Source organism: Eucalyptus grandis, chromosome 3 (assembly GCF_016545825.1).
Source record: "Eucalyptus grandis isolate ANBG69807.140 chromosome 3, ASM1654582v1, whole genome shotgun sequence".
In the NCBI taxonomy this organism is placed as follows: Eukaryota; Viridiplantae; Streptophyta; class Magnoliopsida; order Myrtales; family Myrtaceae; genus Eucalyptus; species Eucalyptus grandis.
Genome location: NC_052614.1, coordinates 35,138,064 through 35,164,126, shown reverse-complemented (window position 1 = coordinate 35,164,126; position 26,063 = coordinate 35,138,064). Strand labels below are relative to the sequence as shown.

At 38.9% G+C, this 26,063-nt stretch overlaps 2 long non-coding RNA genes and 1 pseudogene across 2 annotated transcripts; all 3 read right to left on the bottom strand.

Moving 5' to 3' along the window:
* Nucleotides 1-3,036: 3,036 nt before the first annotated feature.
* Nucleotides 3,037-7,027, bottom strand: LOC104437315 (annotated as a pseudogene).
* Nucleotides 7,028-7,926: 899 nt separating this feature from the next.
* Nucleotides 7,927-8,942, bottom strand: LOC120291283. The gene is made up of 3 exons (XR_005549255.1): nucleotides 8,807-8,942; nucleotides 8,272-8,328; nucleotides 7,927-8,127 (listed from the first exon to the last, which is right to left on the bottom strand). It is a non-coding gene; the product is annotated as an uncharacterized LOC120291283 (long non-coding RNA).
* A 5,906-nt stretch (nucleotides 8,943-14,848) lies between these two features.
* Nucleotides 14,849-19,265, bottom strand: LOC108958569. Its single transcript, XR_001985825.2, has 3 exons — nucleotides 19,180-19,265; nucleotides 16,470-16,543; nucleotides 14,849-15,632 (listed from the first exon to the last, which is right to left on the bottom strand). It is a non-coding gene; the product is annotated as an uncharacterized LOC108958569 (long non-coding RNA).
* Between the last annotated feature and the right edge of the window lie 6,798 nt (nucleotides 19,266-26,063).

The following is a 26,063-nucleotide window of genomic DNA, read 5'->3' as shown; positions in this document are numbered from 1 at the left end:
CTTTTTTTTTTGTTCTTGATTCTATTCCCAATCTGTTCCCGAGAACAAAAATTTTACCAAACGCGATTCTAGGCCCAAACTAATTTTGGGAACAAATAATCAGAATTTGGCCCTATTCGGATGGTTACCAAACAAGGCCTAAGCCGGACGATAGTCTTGCAAAAACCAACTTCTATGAATGACCATCTGAAATAAGTAAATGTTACATGAATTCCTCTGCAACTTACTGCTAATCCTGCCCCCATATAAACTGCAGAAAAGAAGGAGAACTTTGACAAGCTTCTGTCACAGAACCAGAAAAGACGAAACATCGGACTAAAGGAAATGCAACTCTTACTCATGTAAAATTGGACATAGAGATTCGGTAAATGGATTCAAGTAATAGTTTAGCTAAATAGCCTTGCCAAAGAAATTTTGAAACCATAAGAAAGAAGTCTTCAGTTCTCTCCATTTGTCTTTCAAACAGTTAGTTCGATAAAAAGATGTAATAGCTTGCACAAAATGGAAAGGAGGAAAATGACTAGGAGGGTTCTTCATATCCAAAGAGATGGAGGAACCGCTGACACTATCCCATTCTATTTCAACGTCATCACCGGTATGATCAAGCATCTGCATGGGATGGCATTTCCACTTGGTCCAACAATAGAAGTTCCAGACTGTCTGCTCTGATGATCTGTCTCATTACCTCTCAAAATTAGATCTCTATGGATAGTAGCTGCATTACTTCCTCCCTGGCTTAGCCCAACTGAGCTGTCAACACACTTCCCGACAAATCACCACCCTGGCCACCTCTGGCTTCTGAATCGTCATTGGCAAGAGCTTGCAGGAGATTCTGCTGCTGACATCAAAAGGCACATGAGAAAAGACAAAGCATGTTGATGGCCATGCAGCTGCTGACACAAATGTATTTCCACGTCCAATACCAGCCAACCCATCAACAGCTCCCCTGACATGTATTCGTACTGGCCTAAATTAACCATTTCCATCACCTTGAGCAAGGTTCAGAAATACAGACACTTCCTATGTTGTTTGAATTGTTCTGGTCTTGCTCTTGGATGTAGTAAACAGCTAGAGATGCCCCATGAGAAAACTTGAATGGCTAAAGACAGCACATGAAATATTCAAAGGCCAGCAGTTATTGCAAGTATCAGCACTGATTTCTTGCTCCCATTGGCTTCAAAGCATCTAGATGATAGCCATCTAATCAGTCATCTCAAAAAACCATGGAAGCCATCAACAAAAGGACTCATTAACATAGTATAATAAAAGCTGCTCCCACTAAGCTTTATTCTAGTATTCAGCATTGCACTCGCACTTTGACTCGCCCTAACATCTTCACAAGTAACTAATCAAAAGATTGAATTTCAATTAAGCATGAGGTTTTCCTTGACGGCAGAAATGCAAGACACAATATTTGCATGTTCATCTAGGAATTGATTGGTATGAAAGTTATCAAGCTAATAAATCTAATGAAAACTTCGATACATTTAAAAAAAAAATTGGCGTTATTAAGGTTTGGGCCATTAGCCACTCTCCTGGGCATTAGGCTTTAGTTGAAGTTTCTTCATCACTCACCACTCACCCACCACGAGTAAGCCCCACCCTTCTTTACCCTGGCAGTCTCCAAGCAAAAGTTAAAAAGAATGTTGGAGTTTACGCGTTATATGACCTTACAAAGAGGTGCCATAATTCCTTCTTAAAAACATGTGTGCTATTGGGGATGGGAAAAGGATGTGTTCACTCTTGGCATTGATCACCAGTCAATCAAACCAAAGAACTTTTAGAAATTATGCTGCAGGGTGAAGCCAAGTAACCAACAAACATGGCATACTGAAGTCACTGAAACTTGAAATGAAACCTAAAAATTTATTATCAATTTTGAATATATAATGCAGCAACATATGAAAATGAAAAGATCTGAGCGAAGAACCTGCAACCAAAGATGTACGATTCACAGCTTTGCACCGAAATCCAGTTTTTCAAGCTGTTTTCTCATGTTGATGAGAGCTTCAAAAGACAAGTTGCTATATAAAAGAAAACCACCTTCAAATATATCGACGAATGTATCACAATCCTCCCCACCAATTCCGCAGTTCTCTGTAGCACAACTTTTAATCTGTCGTCTTCCCACAACACTGCCTCCCAATGAAAGAGTAGGCATGCCAGATTTTCCCCAATCATGTGATTCTATAGCAATAAGAGCTCATCATAGCAGAAATATGCCTTAATTGGTCCTCTCTGTTACATTACAAATCTTGCAGCATGAACCCACACTCAATTTGACATAGCCAAAGACCTCTATGCCTCATGTACTCAAAGATTGCAATGGAACGAGATCTCTATGGCAGAAGTTCGCTCTCATTGATGTCTTTGAGAAGGGAGCTTGAAAAAATTCACATTCGATGACCCCTCTCTTTAGTTGACATAGAAGGGACATATGAGAATGAGAGGGTAAAAAATTGGAGTATTTGCATTTGGCCCATGACCAAGCATGCAAGTAATGTTATATGGATGTCTTCCATTAATCAAATTGGAGAAGAGGCGGGGTTGCTGATTAAAACATCCTAAATTTATCTCTCACTAAATGCGAGAGGCAAGTATAAAATATATAGAATGTGGCAAAACTGAATTACAACACTACAATGGATATAATTTCTCACCTATCTTTCCTCTTCTCAATTTTTATTGCTGTGATTTACAAATAAAACAATTCTGAACTATTTGGCTTAAACATGTACTCAAATTACCAAGTCACAAAATGTAACTTTCGGGCAGATTTGAATCTGGACGAGGTTTGACAGTCTTTCAAAGGTATAATGGTATCTGAGCGGAAAATCCAAGTGCCTGAATTAATGGAGGATATTACAGCTTCAGCAAAACTACTGCAGCATCATCATTATGACGAAAATGCACATGAACTCTTCTTTTAACCAAAATTGCACAACAGTCCCACAAATTGACCATCTGCAGGAATATATGCATACCCTTTCATTGAGAGCCTGAAAATACAGAGAACGATCCACCTGAATAAAGTACTGATCAAATGCAAGTCACAGATTATATTACAGCTAGAGATCATCATCACAAATACTTTTATTGCAGGCTTGCAGCCCTAATTATTCATTTTACAAAGGAAAACTTCACCTTCTCTTGTGGTGCACAGTATTTTGTTCAGATTTGGAAAAGAAGAAAACTAGGTAAACTGCAGTACAACAAAAAGTTGCCTCCTCCCAATAATCTTGATGCAACTATACCAAGAAAAGTTGTAGCATCCCATGGTCCATATCTGGCCAGAGAGTAGCTTGTGACTTGATATATAAGTAGAGATTCACGCCCCCCCAAGTATCACTACCTGAATACTCCTTTTGTGCACTTGGCTGATATGGGTCAAGTCCAATCACTACAAATGGCATAAATGTAACACGCCAACTAAAAGACTAGGAACTGTCACCCACGACAAAAAGCTACACATGAGAGCCACCTATCGAACTCATTTAAGACAAGGCGATGCATGATATGAATGACTGTCAAACCTGTTAGGCCATCTTTGGAGTCTTACCCACCAAATATGATCATGACCAGATAGGCCAACATTACAAGAAAGTTAATGCTATAAGAGAGGAAGTCTATGAGGTTGTAAGTCTCATATTAGGTCTGAGAGAGCTTACGATTTGACACATAAGAGGAGACTAGAGAAATGTCACCACCTAAATGCTCCAGTTAAAATTTGGCCTGCTGGATTGGGCAATTTATTAGAAAAATGTATTGCACTTCCAACTCATTGTGCATGCCTATTTTGATTCACCCTATTGTAACAATAACAAGTGTCACTGATATGATTCTTCAAGGGTGGACCTATAAACCAATGATGCTGAAATGAAGAATCTAGAGGGATAACATTCCCTCAATGGAAGCAAAAGAGACTCTGTAAGTGAATGGCCTAATGATCACTCCAACACATGTCACCTTGAGGCTCAAGGAGCTATTTCTAGCAAACCACAGAACCTCCTCCCTCTGCAATGGGATGAACTTATAACATGTTACCAGTGTTTAGAAGCATGTTGAGACTTTGCTATTTCTCTCAAAACAGCACCGACGATTGCTGCCTGCTCGAGACATTCAGCCTTATGTAATGCATCTAAAAGAACCACACATGTTTTTGTATGAATCTTATGACCTTTTAACCTAGTTTCCTCAAATAGTGAGTATGCATCCATTCCCTATTTGCACTGCTTAACCCTTCTATTATGGCATTACAAGTGGCAGAATCAGGTATGCTGCCGCTAGCCTTAAACTCTCAAATAGCCCATTAGCATCCACAACGTTCCCAGCTTTTGCAAGTCCTGATATCATCATCGTGTAGGTCAACGTATTTGGCTTCAGACCTTTCTTTTGCATCTCCTGCCAAAGCACAAAGGCTTTGTTGAATTTTCTAACTTTGCAGAGACCATTTATGATAATGCTGTAAGTGAAATGGTTGAGATCGTAGTTTTGGTCTTTCATGGATTGAAAGCAAACTAGGGCTTCATCTATTTCCTCTGCTTTCACCAACGCATCGAGTAAACAATTCCAAGTGTAAACATTGGGAGTCAAACCATTTTGCAACAGCTCTTCCATGATTAAGTATGCTTCATCGATTCTACCCACTTTACCAAAGCCGTCAATAAGACTGCTATAAATTACAGCATTTAACTCCACTCCTTGCGCTTTAGCCTCTTCAAAAAGCATGTATGCCTCATCAAGCCTATCAATCTTGGCAAGCCCATCAATGACAGCCCATCAATGATAAGTTTTGTTAACCTTGCCTGACTTGCAGAATCCATCAATCACAGTGTTGTAAGCACGGGTATCGAGAACACAACCTTGCTCCTTCATTGCATAGAACAATTGATAGGTTTTATTGGCAAAACCCGCTTTCACAAGGCCATGTATCAAAACAGAATAACTCGTTGCATCTGGAGTAAATCCCTGAGCTTTTATTTCCTCAAATAAAGACCTTCCTTTCTCTGTCTCACCAGCTTTAAACACACAATCCATGTTGGTATTAAGAAGTGTCAGATCAGGAGAACAGGCCCTCCGGACCATTTCCTTGTATATCTTGTGTCCATCCTCCTTCCTGCCAGACTTGAAGAAGTTCTTAATGAGGGAGGTAAAAATGACTGCATCTGGAACATGACCTGAATCGAGCATCTTCTCGTAAAGCCTATAGGCATCATCAACTCTGCCATGTCTTCCTAAGGCATCAATTAGCGAACAAAATGTAAATGCATTAGGGGTACAGACCATACGATCCATTTCATCAAATATAGAACAAGCCTCATCAAGCTTTTCAGCCTTACAGAGGCGATCAACCATTATGTTAACTGTTATTACATTAGGAAACAACCCAGCTTCCTTCATGGCATCCCTAACTTCAGATGCAGCTTCAAGTTTCCCTGCCTTTCAAAGCATGTCTATCAGAACATTATATGTTATAAGATTAGGAGCCGCATCTTTTTTCATCTCATGAAAAATCCTCAACACCTCTTTCACTCTACCCTTCCTCCCTAGGCAAGTAAGAATGCCATTATATGCTATCACGCCTGGAATGCACCCTTTTGCCTTCTGTCTCTCGAGTAAACTGTATGCTTCCTCAAACTTCCCAGCTGATCCATAACCCATGATCAATGTATTATAGGCATAAACACAGGGGACATCTCGAATGAGATCCATCTTTTCAAATAACTCCACAGCTTCATCTAATCTATTCACTTTGCAGAGGGCCGCTATCATACTGATATATGTCACGTTATCAGGCATTATACCATGAACTTTCATTTCATGAAAGAATTTCCATGCCATATCCACCTTACCAACCTTACCAAAGCAGTCAATGCAGACATTGTACAGAACTATGTCAGCTTGAAAAGAGTTGCTCTTTATTTCATCCAACAGAGAAAGGGCAGCATCAACTCGGCCCTCCCTTGCAAATGCACGGATAATGGTTGTAAACAAATGTAAGCTCACTTCATAACCCAGCTCTTGCATTTCGTGAAGGAGAGTAAGCATGAGATCAGACTCCTGAACTGCAGAAAGAGCACCAATCAAGGTGGTATACGCTGAAAATGCAGGCCGAAAGTTGAAACTCCTCATCATCTGAATCAGCTGAAAAGCTTCTCTGGACTTCCGCGACTTCACACAAATCGAGATTAACTCAGCACACGCACTGTTAGTGGACTGAATCTAGCAAGACTCATTTCTTCTAATATCTCTTCCATTCTATCAAACTTTCTTGTCCTCGCAATTACCATGAGGAGCATGTTGTACGCCTCTGGGCAATGAGCTTGGTTGGATTTCATCTCGACCCAGTGAAAAAAATGGAGAGCTAGATCGAAGTCCTCCGTTCTCCCCAAGACCCTGATAACCAATTCTGGTTTCAGCATTTCGTCGAGCATCCAAAGGGCACTCTCTACGGAAGGTCCCCAAGGACCCATTTTCAAGATACTGCAGATGCCGTCGACTGATTTTCCCACATCGTTAAGTTTTCTTGAATCTTCATGCGTAGCTTCATTGAAAGAGGAAATACAGGCATTTGCACTGTGCCATGGAGGAGGCTGATTCAACGACAAGAACTTCTTGGAAGCATTATAAACTTCACCGCATTGAGAGCTCAAGCACGCAACTGTTCCTGCAGCATCAGAAGATTCTCAGTCTCACAGCTTGTGATGCTATCCGTAAAGGAGAACGAATCGGAAGGAAAAGTAAGTACAATCGAATGATATGTCAATATTATAGTACTGATTCGACGTGACAAGATCATGATGGGTGGGTAATCGAGGTTCACCTCGTTTCCTCAGTAGCATGTCGCCTGCAATGGTGCTCTTAAAGTACACTAAAAGCGAAGAAGAGAAGTCGAAATCGCGATTTGGGTTAGTCGGTTGTGATTTCTGCTCCCTGGAGAGGGAGGAAACGCGGGGGACAAAAGCAAAGGGGCGTGTTTCTCCCAAACGGCCACGCTCCTTCGATCATTTAGGTCATCTCAAGAAATTTTTAGCTTGCATTATGGGAAAAAGGGAAAAATTCAAACAATCACTTGACGTTGGGCCCTTTTTTTGAGAAAATTTCAAATGAGGTTATAAAATACTCTCATTTTTTTTAAACAACTTATAATGGAGATTGTTTCAAATAGAAGTATAAAATGTCATTACTTTCTTAAATAAAGGCCTTAAGTAGTCATTCAATCTAGAAAAATGCCATGATCTTGCTAGTTTAAGGGCATATTCGTCTTTCAATTTTTAAAAAATTTCCCTTTTTTATTTTATTTCCTTTTTACCTTTTTACCTTTTTACCTTTTTTCCCTTTTTTTATTTTTTTATTTTTTTCTATTCTTTTTCCCTCTTCCCTTTGCTAGCCATGGTGGATGCTAGACTCAAGTGAGGGTCACCTTCATTGGCATTGGGGGAGGGTCACCCTTGTCTGCACAGCCTAGGTGGGTCACCTAATGCCTAGGTGACGCCGGTAGCGGTCAAGGGAGGAAGAGAAAAATAAAATCAAAAATAAAAGAAAAATAAAAAATCAACAAAATATATTTATAATTTTTTTACTAAAATAGCCATCTTTGATAGTTGAAATAATCACCGACTGACCAAAAGTCTTTATTTGAGATAATTTGGTCATTTTAGGCTCTTATTTAAAACGATTTGGCCACTTCATACCATTATTTAAAATAATGTCAACTTCGGGCTTTTATTTGAAATTTTTATAATCTTTTCAAATAAAAATCCAAAATGGATATTACTTTAAGTTTTTGGGTGTCACGACCCCAACTCTTTCTCTAGGATCATGGGCGACAAAGGTTATTTTCACGATGTTTCAAGCTCGTTGTCGTCTCAATTCTTTGTATTTTGTTATCATGCACACATGGAAACGTGAACATATAACTCCTCAAACAAATAACGGTTGGAAGACTAGGATATACATCACACATGACACGTTACTTTATATTACAATAGTTCATTTACAAGCCCTATTTCTACGGGCCATTTTTTCCTTTTTACACCATATTACAAGTTTTCACATAGGTAAGAGGAAACTCCTATCTTCTCTAACGTGACCGCCGCTTCCAAAACTGACGTGATGCTTTCCTGCCTACAAGTTTGAAAAATAAGGAGTGAGTTCATGATTTTGTAAGTAAAAACCCTTATTCATTTACTAGGATGACTTCTCATCATCAAATCTAGCATGGAGAATACTAGTATTATAATATTGATGGCAAACCAATAGCAATATTACCACTTCACCTCGACCACTCATGCGTATCCCTTTGGTGTAACTTCCATGCATGCTTACCTTCAGGTTATCCATGAACACATCAAGTCAAGTAGTAATAAACATACTGGCATGCATAAAAAGTTCATTAACATACATCCTAGCTCAATTAGGGGATCTCAGCTCAATCGAGTCATCCAACTTCAAGCTATGCATCCAAGCTCAACTAGGGCATCCTGGGTTAACCCAGGCATCCTAAGGGCTAGCTCACCCGAGGCATCTGGACTCAACTTAGGCATCTTGGCTTAGCCACAGCATCTCGTTCTCACAAACAAGGCATCGTCGTCAATGTTATGTGACGACGGTCTTCTTCTTCCGTTTAATGATCATATATTATGTGTTGCATAAGCCAGTTTATTATCTTCCATCTTAGCCCAAACATGAGCAAACATACAAAATGGATCCATAACAATAAAACAACTTACTTATGAGTAAGTACATAGCTAAAACTCCACGACGTAGCATATCGCTCTAGCCAATGATTATGAATTCTACTTACCTTCAATGAACCTCGATGAACTGTAGGTGGTTTTATCAAGAGAATGTTGTCTGATGAGGCGATGGGTGAGCAAGGCTAAGAGAGGGAGAGAGGGCGATAGTGAGAGGGCGTAAGAGAAAAGAAGGTGTTAATGAGGGAGAAGTGGGGGTGTTGTGTGTGGTAATGGGGACGAATATCTCTATTTATAGGCAAACTCCTCATCATTACCCTTTCAAATAAGATTTCTTTGGGTGGCAACCTAAGTGCATAAGGTGGCAAGGCTAAGGAGGAAGATGTGGCAAGTCTACTCCCTAGGGCGACACTTCTTCCTTCTCTTATTGGGCTATCCAAGTCTTGTAATGATGAAATGAATACTTGCTATCCAATTTTTAGGTTAGGTGTCATTATAGCCTATTCTTTTAGAGGACACCTAAGCTAAATGACTCATATCTTTCATTAATTGCCTAGATTTTGTACAATCATTAAGCTTAGATATGTTTATATTACCCAACTTGCTCTTCAAGTTTCTTCTCTTTAACACACTAAGATCCAAAAGCATTTAATGCATTTTTATCTTCAAGTCAAGAAGACTCTAGATTAGCTTGCTCTTCAAGTTGGGCGTGCAGCCCTCTCCCCTTCCAAGTTGGGCATGTGACCCTCTTATCTTGGGTGAAAAACAATTTCAAGTAATTCCCAAAATTGGCATCGTTACCTTATCAAACAGGCTCAGAAAATTATAAAATTTTATTATGTTGTAGAGAAGACCTCAAAAAAAAAAAAAAATCATGAAAGAAATTTAGCCAAATTTGTCACATCCTCACCCCACCTTTGGCACAAAAGCATGACTCGGCGAATTAGCATCGACACCCTAGGCAATGTCAAACATCTCGAAATTCTTTTATCTTTAATTAAGCACATGCGAAAGCGATCATAAACAATCCCCATACAAACAAACACGAAAGCCAGGCAAGACATATGCAAGCCAAGCAAATAAAAGTAACATATATTCATACACATTCACATATCAAGAGTTGTTTTGATTACATGCCCATCCTAGTCTTGGGCTACTTATTTTCGTTTCCATATATAGTCAATCAAAAGGCTGGGGTTGTCTAGCTCCTCTCTCAAGGTGCTCCCAAAAGCGGCCCCCTTGTTAGGTTCATTCTCTTCTTGGACTCATAAGGTAGTAGTTTTCTCCCAATAAGTGATGTCTCCTTCTAAGTCTACTATGTCCATTACAGTGGTAATCATATCAATAAGGAGGTCGAGACGGATGGGTAGCGGAATTGGTTCACCCATCACACACCTAAAATTATGAAAACAACAAGAGTGAGTCGATGACTCAGTAAGTAGAAATCCCTAATTCTCTTATAGGAGGACATCTTGCCGTCGATCATTGGATACAAGGTCATGACCCACTTGTCAATGGCAAATCAATAGCAAGGTTTGTGCCTTGTCTTGCTTATGCATATGAAAGGCTCTCAACCGTTTATGTGCTTTCAAGAATCAAAGACAAGAAGTTAGTGCATATGAACAAGCTTTCCAAAGATCCATGGCTTATGATCATTTCGATCACAAAAAGGGATGTGTGCATCTCATGAAACTCGTTCAAGCACTAAGTGACCCAATTCAAATATATACTCGAGTTGATGCAAGGACTTAACAATACATATCAAATAAACCCAGCTTTTGCAAGTATCACACATGTATCAGTCATGGACCACATGTGGACTTTTATTTTTCTTTTTCAGTATCATATTAGTTGAAATTAATCGACTCTTCCAGTAACAAACGGGCATTGGTCCCCCCCTTGGCAATTGGCATTGTTCGGATCTCATTATCAAGACGACATCTAGGGCGACCCCCAAGCATCGGCCTCACCTGGGTAGGCATCATCCACGATCTCAATATTGGGACGTCATTCGGGGCTTTACCTTAGGCAATGACCCCGTGTCACGCCCTGACCTGTTCAAGATGCATGACAACCTGCGCTTGTCGTCATTCATTTCCTTTAGGTCATTTGATTGCGACATCCCAAGAGGCATCGCCGACCCAACCGCTTTATTCGATTAAATATGAAAGTGGAAGCATACACAATTGACCCAATCAACAAATAGGGATAGTTTTAACCACACTCATATATATACATACGCATAAGAAGATTGTCATATTATACAAGTGATAATCAAAATAGCTTAAACACACCAAACTAAGCTTAGTTGCTCCCCACATCCTACTAGTCTACAAGCACGGCCACGACCTTCACCAAAAAGGGGTTTAGGGTAAACCTAGCACCTCTAGTACTATGAGGGCGGTCCAAAAAGTATTACTAACCCAAATACCACCTAACTATCTATGGGCTCCAAAATCCATGGCTCCGGCTCGATGATCATATCAGGATCAAGCTCAGGATCAGACATCTTCCCATCGGGAACATCCACGTCCATGGCCTCCTAGTTGACACCTCCTCATGATCCTCCTACACTCGAAGGTCCATCAAAACCGCGAATGGGACCATGTCTCTCATCTTCTACCAAAAAATACCAAGCTACAAAACGATGATCCACTAGATGAGAAGGTCCGTCATCGACCCAAACGGTCGTGACGTAGCACGTGTAACACGCATCTGTCTCCCCTATCGAATACTTAATGACCTCTTGGCTATGCTTTATGTGGAGTCCGAATTGGATTTGGCGAAAAGGCTCAGTCATTCTTAGGGTCTGTAAACTTTTAACAAACAACAGTGAGATTAAACTCAGTGAGTGAACTTCCTAGACCTCACGCAGGGAAGCCATTCATCTTAGAAACGCTCTAAACATGCAATTCCTCTATTGATAGCAGATCAATAGTAAAGTTTCTCTTGTGTTGCCTTGACTATTTACATGAAAGTATATCCACTTATTTAAGGCCATCATTGACAATACATAAGCAATTCCCATTACACATTCCATGCTCTTGACCTAATCATACGAATGCACCCATGCCATGCAATAACCCAAATATGATCACAAATACATCTCATGCACTTTTCACACAATCATGTCCAAATTATTACGGTCACTTAGGACCTAAGGCCAAACTGAAGGTTCGCAATCATCTGGCGTAACCAGGCATCGTTTCGCTTCATCGAGCACGGCATCGTCTCGCCTAAATGCATCAAGACGGTACTCCTATATGAAGCTTCATTTCGAAATTCACCTGTGAACGACATCGCATTGACTTGGAGGCATCTGAACTTAATCAGGCATCTTTTCGCATAAATGCATAAGGACTAGTTCACTAGCTCACGTAAACGCATCGGGGACTTAAGGTGATCACACGGGCGTACAATCACACTGTTATTTTATATCTTTCTCATTAACCAATGTGACGCCCATGCAATATGCAACAACCTATGCCATATGCCATCATGTCACCCATGTGCCTCATATTATATCATATAAAAGTACCACCCAACTTCACAAGTCCATGGCATATAAGTCACTTATCAAAGTAGGATAAGTCATTGCAATTGAACATAATTCGTTAAATTCACTTATCTCATGTCATCATAAACTATCCAATAATTCACCTCTTGTTAACATAATACATCACACTTCACATATCACACTTTAATAGCTTATCACATAACTACTTATCGAGAAGCCGCAATAACCTATCGACTTAAAATATGATAAGCTATTGAGAAAAACATGACAAGCTATTGATGAAAACATGATAAGCTATTGACTATAACATGATAAGCTATCAAAATAACCTTTCAGGACCCTATGATAACCTATCATACCAAAACCCACTTATCACATTAACAAAACATCATTTAACCTTAATTTAGCCTTAAACTAACTCCAAAATGTAACAACAACCCAAGAACTTCTTAGAAATTGTTTTTGAGAAACATCACATGTACTAAAGTAAATTTTTGAAAGATGCAATTTGAAAAAAGCTAATTGGTTAACAATAAAAAATCAAAGCATTTAGAACAACTTCCATGAAGATGGCATGGCCTAATTTCATGCACAAACTAACATAAAAGGTATAACTAAACAATCACAATAATATTTATATCGGGAAATTTCTGAACAAGCGTGTAACGACAATAAAATTGAGTAACATCCATTGACAATCTAACTATGGACAAATTTCCTAATATGTACGATATGATAACAAACAAATTTTGCTAAGAAAGCTTTCCTAAACAAGCTATACAACATTTTACAAAAATCAAACAACCAGCAACAACATGTCCAAAATTTGTCAAATGAGCAGGACTCTTAACCAATATCACTAGGATTTGTCCTATCAAAACAAGTCTAAAAATCGCCAAATTTTCATACGACATAACCAACATATTGACAAATAAGTTTTGTTAAGAAGCCAAGTACATGATCCTAATAGAAAAAATGGAACAAAAATATCAAAGCTCTGTCAAAACAAGGGTTAGAATAGGGGTCTGAATTTGATATCATGTCGAAATTTTGATCTAATTTTGATAAAAATGGAAAGTGGTCCAAACAATGAGCGATTGACATGAAATAAGTGGCATTGGAAACTTCTAAGTGTGCTTTTTGACTTCCTAGAAGGGCTCGAGTCCAAACTAAGTCCATTAGGTGCTCTAAGATCAAGATATCAAAAGGTGTGCATGTGATAACTAAAAATCAGAACACAAACATGCATTAATAAATCTCAAAATCTTTCAAGCAATGCACAAATAGCATGAAAATATCACATGTAATTTAGAATTAGATGTGACAAACAGTTTAGGTAATCATCTAACCCTAAATCAGCATGAAAAGATGTCATACAATTTGGTGACAATACAAGATGACTTAAGATTCATGATAAAATGCTTGAGAGTTTCTTAATGAATATACGCTCTTGCGACACAAATTTAACATGCAAAATGACACTCAAATGTAATGATACAAACATGTACTCAAACCTTGCAACATGAGGTTTAAGTGTCAAGAGGAAATTATCTCAAAATTTAGTCTCTAAATGTCTCAAAGAAGCATAGTAAGATGCATAATTGGCAAGATTTCATTTGAACATTGATTTCACAGAACATGCACAATTTCAGTTATCTCAAGGCGTGTAAAAATCTTATAAAAAATCCTATATACAAAACAAGTGATGATGAACGTTTCTCATTTAGGATTCAAAACCTAAATGTGATTGCACGAATCATAGCAAAAATGACATAACGGAGATGTACATTTGCACTATGTACCGATGTAGAACGTTTTAACCTTAACTCATGCAATTGACTCACTTGCCAATATCAAGACTTTGCAAAGCATACTCAATTGAACATATGTATCATGTTTTTCAACTCTCATAACAGATTTGAGACCAAATAGGTGCATTTATGGACTCAATCTAATCAAAACAAAGTTCGGACCAATGCATAACAAATTGTCCTATGTTCAAATCTAAGTGATTTTGACCTAAATAAACTCATCCAAAAATCACAAAAAAATTGCAGAATATTCTCCACACAATTATAAAGAAACTTTTATGAAGGAAAGTTTTCCTAGAACACAACAGAAAAATCAGCACAAAAATGACAAAATCGTATATCGATACGTAACGATGGGGTAAAAGGATTTTATGGAGAAATGGAGATTTCTCTCTACGATATGGGTAGCGATTCTCTACCTTTAGGGTAGTCTCCATTTTTTCATCATCAATGATAAACCCCAATCCAACCTCCTCTTCAACCCAACTCTTTCTTCCCAAACCCCATCTTCGCAGAACAGATTTCAGCCCAGGAGAGAAACCCTAAATCACCTCACCTGAATCTCTTCCTTTCACCAATGAGAAACCCCCATACCCACAATCTCTTCGATCTCTTCACTCTTTCGCCTTTCTATTTGAGAAATTTCGACACACCATCCCCTTGTCCCAGCCAATAGTTTCTTCACCCAAACACTAATTCAGAGCTCCCTTCAATCGGTCAAGACGTATCTCTTTTTTTTTTGCGGGTTCCAAATCTTTAGGCCAGCTCGCGTCCAGACTCATCAAGTCCAACAGAACACCGCTTGAATTCTCCTGCTCCTCCCTGTTCCCAGAAAACAAAAGATGGCAAATCAATATGAGGAAGAGAAAGGGGTTGCTGCCCTCTACAAGAGCTGCATAGTTGACATTTGGCTTGGAGAAAAATTTCCCAAACAGAGTTTTTCGACATTCTAACAGATTCCTTTCGAAAATAGCACCTGTAACATCTACCACATCTTCTTCAGACCATATCAATACTATGAAAAGAGCTTGGAGAACTGAAAATTTTACATGTACAGTAATGGAGCCTAGCTACTTTTCTTTCTCTTTCCAATCGGAAGCTGACAAACAAAGAGTTTTTGACTCTGGACCATGGTCTTTCTCTAGTAACCTGCTAGTATTACAACAATGTGACCCCGACACTCCTGAGATGTGTTATGAATTGAACCATTGTGCCTTTTTGGTACACTTTGCTGGCATTCCCTTTGGGAGAGTTACAAATGAAATTGTTAGAGACATTGCATCAAAGCTGGGTGAAGTAACAGAAGTGAAATTAGAAGCAAAGGGAAACAGCAACTATAGGATTGGCAAGGCAAAAGTAAAGTTGAATCTGGAAAACCCTCTGAAGGCTGGAGTTATTGTGAATCTAGATAGCAAGAGGCTGTGGGTTGAGTTTAAATATGAGAGACTTCCGCGTTACTGTTATTCATGTGGGAAAATTGGCCACTATGCCACATTTTGTAAAGAAATACCTTATTAGAATTCAAGACTAGCTAAAAACTTACCAGGAGGATTTGGGCACTGGTTAAGAGCTCCATACAGGAAAATCTTCTATGGAAAACAGAACATTCTACATGAAGAAGGTGAGAGTGTGCTTGAGATCCGACACAAGTGCAAGATCAAAATCAGAAACAAAATCCTCTTATCAGTGAATACAACACTGCTGCCTATGAAACCACTCAAAAGCAAAATAGCCATAATCCTCCCTCTCGAGCACTAGTAATCATGGGAGAAAAAAGCCCCCAAAAGAGAGGAAGTTGCTATTTAGATGAAGAATTTGTAATGGTTATATATGGAGAACAGCTAAAGGAAGCGGAGGTGGAAATGCAAGAGAACTCAACAGGCGAAACGGGATTGATAAGGCACAAATCTAAGAGCACCAAGCTATCCTCCTAAAAAAAAGGGAAACGAATCTGCCCTTATGGTGCTCAAACATAAAAAACACAACTCATAGAGAACACATAGCTAGTGGAGACTCCCATTCAAGTGATAGAGAAGTCAAATGAATGGGCTTTGGTGGCTAAGGAAAGGTCCAGTATTATCTTTATTATGAAAACTAAAAATTAAGAATAAAAAGTGCATCGGATAAGGAGGACACTGAAATTTCAGCATAGTTTCTTAGTGAATCGCAAGGGGCTTGGCCATTTTCTAGGATAACCAAGTTTATTTATCTATCGACTCTTTCTCGGCAAATGCTATCAATGCTCAATGTCAAATTATAGCAACCAAAAAGACAATGCATATTACTTTTCTACATGCTCCAATTGAATTTCAGCAGAGGGTATTGTCATGGGAGGCTATTCACAGAGAAAGTCTACATTATCATCTACCTTGGCTGTGCATGGGGAATTTTAATGAAATTCTATATCACTGGGAAAAAGTGGGGAAGAAAAGAGTAGAAAATTACCGTCTCACAGCCTTCAGAGACTTTTTGCACCAATGCTCTCTGATGGACTTGGAAAGCAAATGATGCACATTCACCTAGACAAATAACAGAGAAGAACACTTAGTCAAGAAACACCTAGATAGAGCTTTGTATAATCTAGACTGGAGAATTGCTACACACAACAGAATGTTCAGCACTACCAGCTATTGGGTCTGATCACAGCCCTATGATATTAACACTCGACCCACAGCAGAAACGGAGAGGCAAAAGATTTAAATATCAAGCCTTCTGGTCAGAAGATGAGGAAAGCGCACAACTCGTCAAGGCAACTTAGACTGAGTTCGATTCCCAGCGATTAAATGTGGTGGAGAAACTACAACTTGTGGCACAAAAGCTGATGAAGTGGAGCAAAAATAAATTCTCTAACGCAAAAAAGAGGATTGAATGGCTGAAGAATGAATCACAAGACTTGATGAATTGCATGGGCATATCTCAAGATAATGAGGCAGCAAAGAAGATAACACAAGAAATGGAAAAATTGTGGCGACAAGAGGAGATGTATTGGGGAATGCGATTGAGAATAAGCTGGTTAAAATGGGGGGATAGCAACACAAAATTCTTCCACGCCATGGCTATTCAGAGAAGAATTAGAAACAGAATCTCTTTGCTGAAAACTGAAGATGATGCTTGGGTAAGAGAGGATCGGCATTTAAAGGAAATGAAAGAGCAATACTTTAAAAAGCTCTATGAGTCAATGGGACCTCGTGATTTCCAGCCTACTCTTCAACAAATCCCAACTTCGTATGAACCAATAGCTGATCGGCCCTATTACTTTGGAGGACGTAACTACAGCTAAGCAACAACTGGGTGCCACAAAAGCTCCTGGACCAGATGGACTTCATGGCCTTTTCTTCCGAAGTCATTGGCCAAATTAATGTAAGGAAATATTCACTGAAACTCAGAATTTCTTCAATATCGGATACCTAAATCCTAATGCAAACCAAACACAAATAAGCTTTGTTCCCAAAATTCCAAACCCAGAAAAACTCGAGCAATATTGCCTACTCAGCTTGCGCAATTTCATCTATAAAATCACCTCGAAAGTGTTGACAAACAGACTCAAGCCTCTATTACCGAACCTTATTGCTAAGGAACAAAATGCTTTTGTGGTGGTAAGGCAAATACAAGATAATATTCTGCTTATGTAGGAAGTTCTACATAGATTGAGAACCAGGGAGCGAAAAAAGGAAATTCCAAGCTGTTCTAAAGCTTGATATGTAGAAGGCGTACGATCGCATCGAATGGGCTTTCCTTAAAGCATGTTTAACTAAGATGGGATCCTATGATCAGTGGGTCCAATGGGTGATGCAGTGTGTTTTGACAGTATCATTCAACGTCAACTTTAATGGATAACCCCTACCTTGCTTCAAGCCTACACGGGGGATTCGACAACGTGATCCATTATCTCCCTATCTTTTTATTCTAGTAGCCAATGTTCTATCAAACATGATGAAACAAGCAATAGAAGATGACACACTTAGAGGAATTAAGATGAATAGTAGCTGTCCTACGTTGTTAGATTCACTATTTGCGGACGACTCCATTTTCTTTCTACATGAAACAATATTGGAATGTCAAAATCTAGCGTCCATCCTACACCAATACTGCTTTGCTTCAAGTCAGGCTATCAATCTGATAAATCAGGCATATATTTCAGCAGAAGCTGTCCAACAATTGAGCAAAGAAGAAAGTACTTAGGAGTTCCTTCGAATTGGGGGGCTTCAAAGAAAGATATGTTTGCTTGGATCCTTGGTAGAGTCAATATGAAGTTGGAAATTTGGTAGGAGAATTTATTCTCCAAAGCATGGAAGGAATTATTGATTAAATCGATGATACTGGCTATTCCTCAATATGCCATGACTATCTTTAAAATCCCTATTTCAATTTGCAAAGCTATTAAAATGAAAGTTGCTAACTTCTGGTGGAAAACTAGTAACAAAAGTGCTGGGATTCATTGAAAAAAATGGGAAAATCTGAAACTCAGGAAGGATGAGGGGGGTCTTGGTTTTAAAGATTTAATTGCTTTCAATAAGGCTATGCTAGGTAAGCAAGCCTGGCGAATTTATCAGTATCCTCAATCCCTCTTAAGCCAAGTAATGAAAGGTCTATATTATCCACAATGTTGTTATTGGAAAGTTGGAAAAGGCTCAAGACCTTTGTGGGGATGGCAAAGTATTTTGGTGGGAAGAGAATCCATATCTCCACACATAATGTACTTCATCGGTAATAGGAAAGAAATTTCGATTAGAGATCACAAAAGGCTAAAGAGCTATTGGTGGCCCAGCAACAAGTGGGGGACCAGAGCAAGTGGCTGATTTAATTGATCCTGGGACTGGAAAATGGAATGAACTCATGATAAGATCGCTATTTGATGACTAGCGAGTCCATGAAATACTTGCAACCCCTATAGGAATGCCTAATGCAGAAAACAAGTTGGTTTGGATGAAAAACAGATCCGCCTCATACACAGTAAAGAGCGGCTACTTCTCAACCAGAGAAAGATCAACCAACAAACATATAACAACAGCAACTTCATCTCATCAAACAAAACCCAAATTGTGGAAACACATCTCGCACTCTGGAACCCTCCCCAAAATCAAATTGTTCTTATGGAATGCATGTCAAAACACTTTACCCACGATGGACAATTTGTATAAGCAAAAGATTGTACCTGACCCAATATGCCCTCTATGCAAACAGGAAGTTGAAACCGTGGAACACATCCTTCGGCTATGCTCTTGGACAGCCCGCATATTGAAATGAAATCCCCTGCAAATTAAAATTTCAAGAATAGGGTTAACTAGGCTAGATGAGTGGTTGTATAAAGTAAAGGCCGACCGAAGTAGTATCATCAAGTTCGACCAAATTCCTGCAGCAAACCATATTCAAGGCAATCACTCTACAAGAAAACTACACTAAATGGCGTCGAAAATCAAAAGGAGAGCCACACAACACGACTCAACCCAACCGATGGCAACCCTCGACTCCAAACTCGCAAACAATCAACATTAATGCGTCCTTTGCTCCAGACGACGCAACTACTTCAAATTCCTGAGAGAGTAGAGGACCAGATGAGCACGGGGGAGCTGTTGCGTGCATATGTTGAGACTTCAGGGGTGACCTAGTCGACGGATTCACCAAATTAGTTGCAGCCTCCTCGGCGGAGCAAGCGGAAGGTATCGCCCTCTTCGAAACCCTAATTTTCCTCTCGATCGAAATTCATCTCAATCTGCAAGTGCTTTCTAAACAGCCTTCTACTCGTGTAAGGCATCACGACTTCGATGGAGATCAGTTGGGAAGTACAACCCATCTTGGACTGAGCTAAATAAAAACTGAAGGAGTTCCCGGCCTCTCCCTGGCCCACTGCAACAGGGAATCAAATAGGCCAGCCGATTGGCTCGCGAAAGCATGTCGATCTAAATGTCTTCCGTCTAATTGGTTATTTAACCCTCTACTTGCGTTATTTGATTTGTTATGCACTGATGTTTTTGATGTAATTCGCCCAAACTTGGCTAAGTAAGTCAATGGCAATCTTATTTCGACCATATATATATAAATATGGAACAAACAGACCTAAGCTCAAAACTGAGTATATATGATCTAGTTAAGCACATCCAAAAATCTGGAAAACAAATTATAGCATATTTTCCACACAATTACAAGCAACTTTTACGAAGGAAAGTTCTTCCAAAACTCAACACAAAAATTAGCATAAAAATGACAAATCCATATTTCAATATGGTATATATTCGCCTACTCTTAGATCTGAGTAGATCTAACCTAGTTAAGCACATCCAAAAATCATGCAAAAAAAAATACAGGATGTGCATAAAATGATTTGGATTTTATCGAATCATATGATGAAGAAATTGAATTTGTTCCCTGAATCAAATAAATTCTTAAAGAAAAAATTTCGTTCACTTCTTGATCTTGAACCAAACTTATGAAGGAAAAATTGTCCACAAATTATCATAGAAGGCTACACAAAAATAGAGAAGTCTCATTTTGGGGCAAAAACAGAATTGAAAATCCAATTGAACTACAAAAGAATCAACCATCTTCGGAGATGTTTTTTGAGGATCAAACAACACTCGATAGGGGCGTGCAACATTTCATTTTGAAGCTTAAGATGTCCATTATCTAATTTGAACACAACTCAAGTTGAAACAAGGTCATTTCTGACATCGTTTTGCTCAAAACAGTAAGTCAGTCCTAAGGCGACGAAATTGTAGATTTAAGACTAACTAATTAGAATCATCCACACTCATTTAATCAATCACATTCAAAATTCAGCCAAATAATCTATGAGCATACATCACTAATATTGAAGCCTAGCCTCGACCGGCTAATTCGGCCTTACTTCACGGGGTTCGGTAATGAGAAATTACCTCCATCGAAATCAATCGAAGTTTTCACCCAAACTTGAATCAAACCTCAACAAATCACCAAGGACTACTAGATCTGGATAGCAAGGGATAGCTTTTAAAAGTCACTGAACAGCTTGCAGCAAGGGAAAATAGAACCGGTCCAAAACTGGACCGATTTGGACACTGTCGGAGGAGATCGGACTAGGACGGACAAATTTGGCTCTTACTAGAGTTTGATCTTGCTCCAACCGCCACTAGTAGCAAAGGATGAAGGAGCTGGACAATGGTGAAGGGCTAAAGACCGCCGGCGGGGGCTAAAATCAACAGCAAAAGTTCGCCAAAGAGAGATTCGGTCAAACCGAACTATAGAGAGGGATAGATCTGGTGTTGGGGGGAGAATTGAGAGAGAAAAGAGAGAGATACTGAGGAGAGTGAGAATTTTCAGGCAGAATTTCCCCCCTCAAAATGGAGGGAAAATTGTACTCATATACACCCCAAATTAAGTGCTATCGGCCATTAGTTCAATATGACGGTCGAAATTTTCATCCAATAGTCAAAAATTGATTTTGAAGGCTCTATCATGATCTCGAGGTGTTGGGTAATTGATCTAGTGGGTTTATTTGCAAAAACTCGAGCCAAAATCGAGAATTGCATTGAAATGTCCGATTATGGGTTAATTTGCAATTTGATGAAATTCGAGGATCAATCTATAAAATTTAGGAAATTGAAGGTGTAGAAGTGAAATTGGCATTAAGAGGATTCCAAAACTAGTCTTCAAAGGTTAGGAACCGGCCGGAAAAGGCCTGAACCGGCCAATATTACTGGCGTCCGATCAGACCGATCAAACTAGTTCAATTCGGTTCTTGACCGGTTAGGTCCGGTTCCAGCTTTTTATGTCCACTTGGGACCCATGTGGGTCTAAAATTTTTGCAATTTGGTTCTTAAAGGATACAATTGAAAAGGAATTTTATCATTTTTAAGAAGAAATTGGGGATTAAGACACAATTAAGCTAATCAAAACTTATGAATTTGATCTAGGGATCTTTTATTGACCTAATTAAATAATTATTATGAAAAACAACGAGTTGAATCACAATTAAAATGGTAAAATTGTAAATTATTAAAAATTGAACACAATTAGTTTCGCAATCGTGCTATCTAATGAGCTACCCATATGTGAGATCATTTATCATATTCAAATTAATCTTGCATTGAAAATGGGCTTAAATTTATGAAATTAAACCATAACCATGAATGGGTTAATTCGAATTTTGATGATTGAAGCTTAATTGCTTGATTTTCTTATGCTTGGGAGGATAAAATTTTTAAAATTGATGAATTCGGGTGTGAGTTTCCCAAAAGTAATTTTAGATTTTTATCTTAAGAAAATAAATGAGAAACAATTGTCCATTCACAAGTTATGAAGGATCAATTTTGGTCCCACAATTATGGCTCAAAAGGCAATTCGCATTTTGACATGGTAAATCACAAAATTAAATTCACATGCAAATTTCAAATAGACTCTAAACCAAATGTCAATGAAGGAACTACATCTAATTATGACTAGAATAAAATTAATTTTATTTTTGGTCGATTTAGGACCAAAAATTGAAAAAATCAGAAATCAAGGTTCTTAATTGAATTTTGTGAAATTTTTGACCCAAAAGTCAAATTGGAATGAAAATAAATGTATTTGTGCATTTTTTATTTTTTATTTATTTTTTTAGTTAAAGGTTTAACCAAAAGTCAACCATTTAGTTGATTTTTCCTAAAATGTCGATTTTTTGGTCAAATCTTTGAGTTTTCAAGAAATTGATTTTGCTTAAAGGGTTGACCGAAAAGTCAACTGTTTAACTTTTCGGATTTTTTTTTTTTTGAAAATGAGCTAGAAATTACTTAAAAAGGACAATGCAAAAGAAAGAAATGGAAACGATTTCTGTCGCAATTAGAATCTACATCTTGATTTTTACTTTTAATAACACGTCGACCAAAAATCAAGTGTTAACAGAAGCAAGGGCCCCTAGTTAGAAAAGGTTTCTCGCATATCCTCAAGAAAAGGGTTGTTTGATCCTACCTATACATGTGGAAATAAACTAATCACTCAATGTGTCTCACTCTTGTAGTGTGCATGGCTTTGAGACTCATTCGTAATAAGTGCACATTGACCAATCTAAAAGATCTTTTAGAAGGACCGTAGTGCAGGTTTGGTCTTGGTTTTCGCAATAGATAAGTATCAGTGGCTATGAAATGAATTAATAACCAATCAACATCTTCGCTAGGTGTAAAGTCAAGAAATCTTAAGATGAGAGAAGGCAACCTTACTGATGCGGGAGCATCCAACGTAGCTCCCTTGACCAACTCAGAACAATCGATGCTTATCCAAGCCAATAAAAAAGTTGGGCATTATGTTCTTCGATGGATCATTTTTGAGTGAATAATGTTAATTACTTATCGGTACTATGTGGTATATCGATAGGTATCAATGGAAGGCCATTTTAGATGTCTTGTATGACCAATTGATGAAGTTTCAGGAGGATTATTTTTTGGTCAAGGGAGGAGCTCGAATTCTGGGAAGGCTAAAGGTTCATGAATGCGGTTCAAGAATATGGAAAGCCAAAGGTTCAAGAACACGGAAAGCTAACGGTTCGAGAATTTGGAAGGCCGACGATTAAAGGCATTTAGTTCCCGTGTTAATAATGGTTTTTTTTTTTTTAAGTTCCTAGCTGTTTTTATTTTTATGTAGCTCAAGAGACGAACGTTTAATTCCTATAAGTAGGGCAAACTATCCAATGTAGGGGAGATACGAATTTCATGCATGAGAATGATGAGATTTCCTCAACTTGAGTGAACTCCTTTGGAGAGTGGATAACTCCTTTCGGTTTCTCTATCCTTGGAGCGTAGATCACTCCTTGGTGGTGAGCCAAGAAGCCCTTTATCCTTGGCTGGTGGAATCTTTAGGCCTTGGTGGTGAGCTTCTCCTATCCCGAAGTGCTTTATTCTTGGCTGGTGTAAGCTTTAGGCCTTGGTCGTGAGCTTCGTAGATCTCGATCCTCATCCTCGGTTGGTGGCACGGCCTTTATACCTTGGGAGGAGATCGTTCTATCTTTTCTTATTCCTTTTTGTTTGTTTATCATATACACTACTCCATACACTTAACCACAAAAATCCCCTTATAAAAATTTCCGTTCTTGAATCACTCACCCCATCACGCATCAAAATATTGGTATCAAAGCTCAAGGTTCAACTCATTTGAGTGATTCCTTTCTTTCTTTTGTTACAAATTCCTTATGGATGAACAAGTTCCTTGAGGCTTGACTCTGGAGCAAGCGCACAATGAAAGGCGAGATCATGCAATCCAAAATCTTCAACAACAAATGGAGCGAGTCCTCAATCTTCTAGAGAATCTTGGCGAGACAAGGACAACCAGCAAAGCGTCCCAATGAACGAAATCGGCATGACGATTCTGAATCTCATCAAAATTCTGATGGCGATTCTGAGTCCACTAGAGACAACCAAACGACTATGCACTCTAGTGATTCTGATTCTCCAATTCGAAGACGAAGACGGAGAGGAAGGCATAAGGAGGATGAAAGAGACATTAAAGTGGAGGTCCCTGAGTTTGACGGTAATCTTAATCCTGACGACTTTGTGGATTGGTTACACAAAACCGAACGAATTTTTGACTTCAAATCCTATTCTGATGAGAAGAAATGTAAGGTTGCTGTCCTAAAGCTGACCAAATATGCTTCTCTATCGTGGGAGAACCTAAAGCATCAACGAGCAAGGGAAGGAAAAGGCCGCATCAAGTCTTGGGAAAAACTCAAGAAGTTGATGAAGAAGAGGTTCTTGCCCGACAACTATAAGCAAGATCTCTTCCTCAAACTGAACTCCCTAAGACAACATGGGATGAGCGTTGAAGAATACATTCGTGAGTTTGAACAACTCAAAATGAGGAGTGAAGTTCCAGAAGTTACCGAGCAAACCATCGCCCGTTTCGTTGGCGGCATGAATCGAGAAATTGCTGATATGGTTGAACTTCAACCGTATTGGTCCTTTGAGGATGTATGCAAGTTAGCCATAAAAGTCAAAAACACAATTGAAGAGCAAGAGGTTTTGCTCTAGAACCTCAACAAAAGACAAAGGCAAGGGCGAGAGTACGTCGACAAAAGACAAAGGCAAGGGCGAGAGTACGTCGACAAAAGACAAAGGCAAGGGAAAGAATGCAGAGCCTTCCAAAGAAGTCCAAAAGAAGTTTGAAGGTGATGCAAGGAAATGCTTTAAGTGCCATGGTTTTGGGCATTTACAAGCAAATTGTCCAAATCGGAGAGTTATGACTCTTTAAGAAATTGAGGGGATGAAGAAGTTTCAGCAACATTCAACGTGGGAGACCTTTCTTCTTAGTTAGAGGATGAAAACCTTCTAGATTTGAGGACAAATCTCAAACAACCCCGGGAGGAAGATGCGGGTGCATCCAACGTAGCTCCATCGACCAACTCAGAACCATCGATGCTTATACAAGCCAATGAAGAAGTTGGGCATTATGTTCTTCGATGGATCATTTTTGAGTGAATAATGTTAATTACTTATCGGTACTTTGTGGTATATCGATAGGTATCAATGGAAGGCCATTTTAGATGTCTTGTATGACCAACTGATGAAGTTTCAGGAGGATTATTTTCTGGTCAAGGGAGGAGCTCGAATTCTGGGAAGGCTAAAGGTTCACGAATGCGGTTCAAGAATATGGAAAGCCAAAGGTTCAAGAACACGGAAAGCTAACGTTTCCTGTTTTGACGCCACCACACATGACGTGTAGTTGAAAAATTTCATATCATGGCTTAGAGTTGTGAATTCCATTTGTAGGTCATTAAGAATGTTTTGCGACAATTCAGTTGCACTTTTCGATGGTTCATTTTGACTGAATAATGTTAAGTACTTATTGATACTTGGTGATATATCGATAACTATCATTGGGGGACCATTTTTGACATCTTGCTTGACCAATTGATGAAGTTTCAGGAGAATTATTTTCTAGTCAAGGGAGGAGCACGAATTTTGGAAGGCTAGAGGTTCGCAAATGCAGTTCAAGAATGTGGAAGGCCAAAAGTTCCCATCCTACTAAATGCATTTCAGAAGTTCCTGGGTGTCTTTATTGTTGATGAGTTGAAGGTTTAAGTTCCTAGGTCACTAA